The following is a 9,410-nucleotide window of genomic DNA, read 5'->3' as shown; positions in this document are numbered from 1 at the left end:
CACAGACACACACACATATACACACACACAATCACATACAAACACACATACACATACATATTCACACAGACACACCATACAAATGTGCACAAACCTCAATTTCCTACTGAGCTCACACATCATGTGTGTGGTTGTTTTGGGCTTGGCGACTATTCATGAGGCTGGTGCTTGAAGAAGACTCATTCTCATCCTCTAACAATCATCAACTGCCTGTAGTTCTTAACTTAGGGTGAGGCCCCGTGAGATTCACCATATCGCCACTGGCCTGTTAGCAGATGCTTCCATGATATAGATCTTGCATAGGTGACCATGGTTTGGGGATTTTATCGATACAGTTTCCTTGTCATATACTGAAAACCCTATCTTACCTCAGACATCCTCGACTTTCCTCATTTCTGTGATCTTCCCTTCCGGTTAAGCCTGGGGATTGTGTTGTAGATGTTACAAATAGGTACCGCAGAGTCGGTTGTCTTCTGCATTCCAAACCTTTCTACAACAGTCTTTATTTGCTGCAAAAAGAACTTCCTTGATGAGTAGCAAGGAGAAACAACTGCTGTCACTTACCTAAACATGAACTATTTCTACTTTATTTTTAGAACTTTTAACGTTCATAACTAGCATTATTATTGTGTATTTGTTCTACTAAAGCCAACAAATAGTCTAAATTTTATTTCTGAAGTTTGCTTTTTATTGTGTTTAATGTTTATTTTTCTACATGGCTTATTAGCTTTTATTTTCGGTATTCATTGCACAGTTTTTGCATTGTTTGCATACAAAATGGCTACTAATATTGCATGTTAATTTTATACCCATTACTTTATCACACAGATTATTCCTCATTATAATGCCTGGGCTTTAGCTGGTATTACATCAACAAATAATTTTACCTGTTCTTTTCAAAGGTTTTCAGCTCACCTCTCATTACACTAGCTCTTTATATCATATCTTTCAGTGTCAGTTCAATATGAGGTATAACAATAACTCTGTTAGACTCTTCTGGAATTCTTATGAAAGAGGTATATATCAGAATTCTTTGAAGGAGTGACAATGAAGTAATAAGCACACCTATGGGAGGAATGGCTGATGAACAGAATCTGGTTTCCGTACCCAGCTTCAGGAGGCATGAAATAGTCTCAAATTTGTCTTAGTGGACTAACCAATGCAGAATCAGTTTTCCTTTCTCCCTTGTTTACCCAAATAGTTTGATTTACTCTCTTCATCTCCACCAGTTCCTTAGGGTATGTCACTTACTTGACTGATTCATCTATCACCAAATCTGGTACAAGGGTTAGGATATAGGGTCGGGCATGCTCATCTCCATTGTTCACTTGCTCCCACTGGTCACTAATATTATTCCAGCTATGATAGCAGTTTTGGTCCCAAGTACCTCAACCTTGAAGCGCAGTTTCCCTGGTAGGACTGGGTTTTAATAGAGTATCCTGTGATCTGGCATTTTCCAGGAAAATTTTTCAATTGGCTACATTAACATGAGACACCTATCTCTGACAATATATTAATTCTTGAAGCTATAAAAAATTATATAGCTTGGTTTGAACACTAATGTCTAATTTCATTAGTAAAGTTCATATCACAACTCAAGTCTGCAGAAACTCTGATCTTCTGTAACACAGAAAGAAGCTTCATTCCCAAGTCGTCTTGACCTTTCCAGATGACCTTCAATTACACATAGACACATGGCACCTGTGGCCACAATTAGCCTAGGGTTTATCAGTTTCCTTTGCCAACCAGGTAGATGTTCTATTACTCCCTTTACTTGAACTTTAGTTCATTCATTTGAATGAGCTGTTATAATTTTCTGCCTTAATTTCTCTTAATCTGGGCTATTAAGGAGAAATCTTGTTTATTTTTTTATTTTTTTATTTTTTCTTTTTTTAATTTATTTTTTATTGGATATTTTATTTACATTTCAGATGCCATCCCCTTTCCCCATTTTCCCTCCCTAGAAAAGCCCTATCCCAGACCCCTTCTCCTCTCCTTTTTGCTTTTATACAACTTTTAAAATATTAATCAAAAGCTTTATAAGTTTGGTAATGCTCAATATCAATCAGAAGTGTAACCCCAATACTCAACCTAGATATATCAACTATCTTTGACTAGCGGAGACACTCGAACATCTGCCTCCATGTGCCCCCCCCCAACCCCCCGTCTCATCACCTAGCTCCTCGTCTCCTTCTCCTCCTCTCCTTACTCCTCCTCTTTCTCTCCGTACTTCTCCCACCTTAGCTCCTCCTACATATCACCCTTCCTGTTAAAATAAAACTTTTCTCTTAAAATAGGAGAACTCTTAACTTACGTTTTATTGTCTTGCTTGTGACAAGAGACAAAGATAGAGCAAGAAGCCAGGCATGCTGACTTCTAGCCATCTGTTGTTTCCTTTTGATCCCAGTGTCTTTAGAGCAGCTCATTACTTCTTTTGGTACGGTCTGGCTTCTCTCCTTCCCCATACTGTCTAGCACATTCAATAAAAATAGACTGTTGAGTATTTATTTATTTTTGAATTTTCTCCCTTTGTACACATATCTCATTTTAGAAAATGCTGAATAGATTTTGATTCATTATTTCACATAGACACTAACATCTGAACTCAATCAAATTGAGTTTAATTCATATACCACACGGTATATTGTTTAGTCGCTGCTCTATTGCTGTGAAGAGATACCATAACCAAGGGAAGAGAAAGCATTAATGATAAGAGAAAACATTTAACTAGGGGTTTTTTATACTTCAAAGGCTTAATCCATTGTCATCATGGCGAGAAGCATTGCATCATACAGGCATACCCTGGAGTAGTAGCTAAAAGATATTAGCCTGATCTCTAGGAAGAGAGAGACTCTGGGCTTAGCATGGGCTTCAAAAACCATAAAGCCTATCCCCCAGTAACACATTGCTCGAACAAACCCACACTTCTTAATCCTTCTAATTCATTCAAATAGTGTCATTCCCTTGTGAGTAAGTATTAAAATATATGAGTATATAAAATATATGAGTATGGGGTCATTCTTAGTTCAAAACACCACATTCCACTTCCAGTCCCCATATAGCCATATCATAATGCAAATTTGCATTCGGTTTAACTTCAAAAAGTCCCCATAGTCTATTACAGTCTCAACCTTTTTTAAAAGTCATACTAAATAGAAAAAATATAAATATAAATAATATAAATATAAATAAGTACAGGAGCTTAAACAGTTCTAAAACCCACAGTTTTAATTTTAAGTTTATCCACTTTATATTTGAACCATAGTTTCTTTCCCTCCTCTCCTCACAGTCTCTCTCCTACCACACCTTTTCTCCCTTCTCCTATCTGTTCCTCCACCTGCCTTTGCCTCAGGAGTACTGGGATTAAAGACATGCACCACCACCTATTGGCTTCTTTCTTTGTTTCTTAAAGCCCACATTTTTATAGATTAAGATACCACATTACATTTACAAAGTGTTTATCATATTCTATAGGTGTAACAGCACATACACTCTTACAAAGAATAGTGACAAACTACATCGATCATCTGCCAGCACACACACACACACACACACACACAGAGAGAGAGAGAGAGAGAGAGAGAGAGAGAGAGAGAGAGAGAGAGAGAAATAAAAATAAAAAATAAGTCTTTAAAAGAAAAGGAAACAGGTCAAGCAAATTGGAGATAGTTATCTTCATTCTTGTCCTCAATCAGAAATTAGAAATGTCTTTGCTTCTGTCCTGGTTCAGTTCTGGGAAGCTTAGAATGTCTTTCACCAGCTATGTTAGAAAGAGGCTTCAGGGTTACATATTCTTATTCTCCTCACCTTATTGTTGTAAAGATAATCATAAACTAACAAATGATCTGTTTAGCTCAGATTCCTAAATACAAATTTATAGGTTTTATATTTTGTAATTATTTAATTCTAATTATCATGTAAAATACAATGGTAACTTAATTTACACATAAGCTTGTGTTGTGACTTTAAACATTGTAGTTTAACAATGCTTTCAGAGAAAGAAAGATATCATTCCCAATAAAGTTGCCAAGCAGAAGAGATAGACAAGAAGAAGGAATAACAACATAAATAATTATTTTTACACATTTTATAAATTTAAACAAGCCAACCAGCAAGCAAATCCAAGGCACTGGTTGGTTTTGTGAAAGAAGCAAACCCATCCTGTCTTGAAGCTAGAGTATATTAATATCCTATCTTCTGGGAGTACAGTTTTTCATTAAAGACATTTAGATAAATCCATAAAATCATACTATTTACAAAAATATCATGTAGCATATACTTACTACTGTTTATACAATATAAATATTTACTTTATAACAGGGACACTGAAAGCCCACTCTGTAGAATGATATGATTCAATTCCACACAATAATGTTATGATCTATAAATGAAGACCAAGACAATCTAGTTCACAGAAAATTTTCTTCACTTAATCACATGTTCTTTTAATATTTTCTTTCAATTTCCTACTATACTAGTAACCTAATTATATCTTAAGGTATTCTTAAGCTTTTAGTATATGTCAATTATTAATTTAACTCTTTTACATTTCACTGTATTATATTTGGTTATTGTGATTCTGCATGTGTGCCACTATATCCTTGTACACGTCAGAGGCCAACTTCAAGAAGATAGTTCTCTGTGCCATGTAGATACAAAATCAACTGATCTACCTTAGCAGCCCATGCAAAAATCTATAATATCGATATTATTACTATGCTGGTATTACTATTCTCAATTTTGTGAAACAAACAAATATTAAGTAAATTGCATATAACCATAGTGAGTGGTTCACTGATAAACTGAGTTCAGTTTATACTGAACTACTTTATAACTCTACTAGAAACATTGAAATTATATGAAGAGAAGTAGAAACATACTCAATATAACAGACATCTAATTGTTTGGTGTAATGATTAATCACTATTGTTAGGGTTTGAATCAACATGAAAATGAATCCCTGAGCATTACTAATAATCTAGATTAGTCTAATTGGAATGTGAGGGTCCACCCTGAATGTGGGTGGAGTCATTCCATGAGTTGATCACAGTGTTCTTTTCTTTTTAACTTTCTGAATGTGGATGCAACAAGACCAGCTCACATAGTCTCCTGAATATGATTTACCCATCATTGTGTGCAGTGCCCTTGAGTTGTGAGCCCAAGCAAGCCTTCCTTAAGTTCCTTATGTAACCTATTTATTTTCATTTATTTAAATTCAGGTATAACTGTATTATTTCCCTACTTCCTTTTCCTTCTAATAATTTTCCCATGTGCCCATCTAATTTCTCTTATATTTGTGAATTCCTTTTTTTGTTATTGTTACAAATATTTTGTTATCTGTAAAAATATTTGTGTACCACCCAATGTTGCTTATATGTATATACCTTCAGGGCCAACTAATTGGTATTGTAGAACCAATTAAAGGCCTCATCCTTGAGTAAGATTAATTCTCTGGTTCTCAACATTCCTTAGTTGCCTATAGTCATATATTCAGCTGTGGGGCCTCATGAGATTTCCTGTACTGTATTAACATGTCTATTGATCCTTAGTTCATGAATAGACAGTCATATTGATGAGGTCTGAGATGGAGTTTCTCTGGCATTTGTATGACTCATGGTCTTGCAGCAGATTTCCTGGTTCTCTGGCTCTTGCGGTCTTTCTCCCCCAACTTCCATACTGTTCCCTGATCTTCAGATGCAGTGGTTGTATTGTAGATATATCTATGGGCTGGGGGAACCCTATGAGCAGTTGTTTTCTGCATATTTGGCTCAGCTGTGATCTTCATCAGTTATGTTGGCCCACAATTCTCTTTTGTTGGGTTTTTGCCTGGTTTGGGTAGTAGAGTAATACTGGTATTTTACTGCAGCAGTAAAATAATAATATGTCACTTGGTTGTGGTCAAAATAATTATTTTAATATAAGTGCAAAGGGTGTTGATAATTGTGATTCCTAGGATTAAGCTTGAAAAGTGTAAATAATATGTCATTTATTAAGCTGTAGAAGGTCAATGGGAGGGAATGTGGGATGGCAGAAGATTAGTACAGTAAGACTTCTCTTGAGACATATTACATTGGAAATGGCTCTTTTCTCAGTTTGAATTCTGTAACAATAAATCTGTAGCCACTTACATATAAGGCATTTAATGAAAAATGCCTGCAGGAACAGTACCTAAGTAGAAAGAAAAGAAGGGAGGAAAGAAAGAATAGAGGGGAAACAGCAAGAAGGAAGAAATGGGAAGATAATTGTGTAGCACATATGAAACAGAGATGTTCATCAATCTTTTGGGAACTCTGCAGGTGGAAAGTCCTTTGAGAGGTGGAATTAACTGAGACATGCATTCAATTTTATATAACTTTCCATTTATTCTCTTTGATGTGGAAGCAAAGTAGCTTTCTTCATCCAAAGATTCTCTCTGGGAGAAGTTTTAGATATTAATCACAAATAGTTAATTCTCTTTGAAGATGGGAAAACTCAGAGCCCAGATGGAGAAATGAAATTGGCCACCTAGTACATAAAGTCAGATATATTAATCTGAATGTGTGAGAAAAATCAAGATTGTAGCCACAAAGTGCAGAATGTATTGTCAACACTCCATACTGTATACTACAGTGCCAGGCTTATTTGCACCATAATGTCAGAGTAATACATGTAATACCATAAATCAACACTGCTCCCCAAAATTGAATATGTCTTACCTCTTGAACCCTGTCAGTGGAATGTGACATTATTGATTAAGGTTCCTTTTCAGATATAAATTAAAAATGTTGATATCATCCTAGACTTAAATTGGGCTCTCAACCATATAATATATAGTTTCATGAGAGATAAAGAAGAAAGAGTGTAGAGAGAAAAGGAGGCAAAAAAGTATGAATGTTGCCCAAGCCCAAGGAGGTCTAAAGAACAAAAAGGTGGGGAGAGAGAGAGACAGAGAGAGAGAGAGAGACGGATTCTTTGGTGCTGTATTGTGAGTGTGGTCCTTTGTGTTGTACTTCTGATCTGCTAATCTATGAGATAAAATTTTTTTCATCATTTGTAATAATTTATATCAGACTTAGGCACCCAACATCACATGCAATCAAGTTTTATGCCTAAATGATAAAACAATGTTAGAAAGCTAATGTTCTGTAAGGGTAACAAAATATGCCATTCTATTAAAGAAATGATAAGTCCTGTTTTTGTTGGTGGTACTTGTATGAATCCAACTAAATTTCAGTATTAGTCTAACTACCTTATCTTAGTAAATAATGAAGGGTCAACCAGTAGTGCAGACTTTCCATTAATTATTTTTATGTATTCTATATTTGATATGGTTCATGCCATCTAGAATGCCTGATAATAAACTTTCATGAGCATATTTCTGAATATCTCAGTACAAGAATACACAGAGTAATAACTATTTGTGTCACTGACATTTTTGAAACATAGAAATAACTCCCAGAGGGGAGAGGACTTAGGAAAGAACTCAGAGAATCAAGGAAAGATTGATTCACCATGGAGACCAGCTTTCTGCATTTCAACACATGACAATCAGAGAGGGGCCTGAGGAGCATCTGAAATTCCCATTGCACAAGTCCAGGGTTGCAAACACTGTGGTGCTACAGAATTAAGACATTTGTCACCATAAGATATGGTAGTACCCATGGAAGGCTCTAGTTTTCTGACGTCATTGAACATGGCTGCTGTTCTCTACACCTCATGAATACCATGTGAAGCCACTCCTGTGTATTAGAGGGAGTTCCTGAGATACACCCAAAGCAGTGGCAATCTGATGTGGAAAAATGTGACACAGTATCATCTTACACGCTAAAGGTCTGTCTATTGAACAGTCCAGAAAAGTTATCAAGACAAGCCCATGGATATTGAGAAATAAACTATCACAAGTATTTCAATGTGTGCATGTACGTGAGTGTGTAATTATATACATCCATGACTTCCATGCCACCCTATCTCACTCTCATCTTTATTGCTGGGACAGTGTTGCTCACTGAACCAGAAGCTCACAGTTTTGGCCAAAAGGCTAGAGAGCTGTAGAGAATCCACCTGTCTCCTCTGTACAATACTTGTGTAACAGACACTCAAAACAGCCATGCTCAATTTTGCTTTTATTTTCTTTTTTGTTTTTTGTTTATTTATTTGTTTTGTTTTTGTGTTTGCTTTAGATTTGTGCTGTAATTTGAACTTAGTTCTTCAAAATTTTTATAGCAAATGCTATTTTACCACACTCCGTTACCACTTTTAAACTACAATGTTTGGGTTGGTTAAATCTATATGTTTTCAGGTTTAGCTTAATCATTCTCTTAGGAGTTTTAAAATGTTTTTAAAATTTTTTAAATCAATTGCAAGACTCGAGCCTAGCAATTTTTATTACTATTTTAATTTACTACTATATCTCCTATATGCTTATAAATATATAGAGAGAACATAATACATACTTATCCATATCTCTATCTCTATCTCTATCTCTATCTCTATCTCTATCTCTATCTCTATATCATCTATAAAATAATATTTCACTACAAGTGGCAGAAATCAAGGAAGAGGGAATATTTAAGGTGTCCTATGAAAACATAATACAAGTAGAAGCTTTCTAGAATATAACCATATATGAAGGTGATCTAAATGAATAACACCAAATTTTTTTAAAAATGTAAATTTCCAAATAATAAGGGAGACAGAGCCTCAATTGGAGAACCCTAGTGACCGAATAAAGCTTCTGGTAACAGTTATATGTCACATCTATCAAATTGTTGGCCAAAGGAATCCATGAAAACCACCTCTCTCACCCAAACAACAACAACAATAACAACAAACAAACAAAACCAAGCTATGACTCTCCACAAATTGATAGTGAGGCCGCATTGCTGAAGACAACATCTACATAACTCATTGAAAACTGAAACTGAGCTGGTGCCTACCTATAGCCTTCCCCTTTATTGCCTAACATTCATATACTGGAAGGCGATATGCACACTACTAAAGGAGAGAGCTAAATATGAACCCAGTGCGCATCATTTCATCTATAAGAGAAACCTGTCTGTAAGATACACTAGTGCAGAAACCTAGGGGAAAATCAAATACTACTGTTCTGTTAAAGGACATGGAAATAAAATTACTTCTAATGACATTCTTCTGTATTCAGAGAAGCTTCTTCCTGCAGCAGATGGGAACACATACAGAGACTCCCAGCCAGACAATATGCAGAGAGTGAAAGACCTTGGAACACTCATTTCTACAAGAGATGTTTGCATCAAACTTCTACCATCAGGTCTCAAGGAACTCGTGGAAGATAGAGTGTTAAGAGCCAGACTGAAAAACAAACCAAGGCTGCCTACATTCAATAGGGCTGGCACACATGAACTCATAGAGACTGGGGCAGCATGCACAGAGCTTGCACAGGTGTGCACCAGAAA

This window comes from Arvicanthis niloticus, chromosome 15 (assembly GCF_011762505.2).
Source record: "Arvicanthis niloticus isolate mArvNil1 chromosome 15, mArvNil1.pat.X, whole genome shotgun sequence".
Taxonomy (NCBI): domain Eukaryota; kingdom Metazoa; phylum Chordata; class Mammalia; order Rodentia; family Muridae; genus Arvicanthis; species Arvicanthis niloticus.
This window is presented reverse-complemented; position numbering follows the sequence as displayed.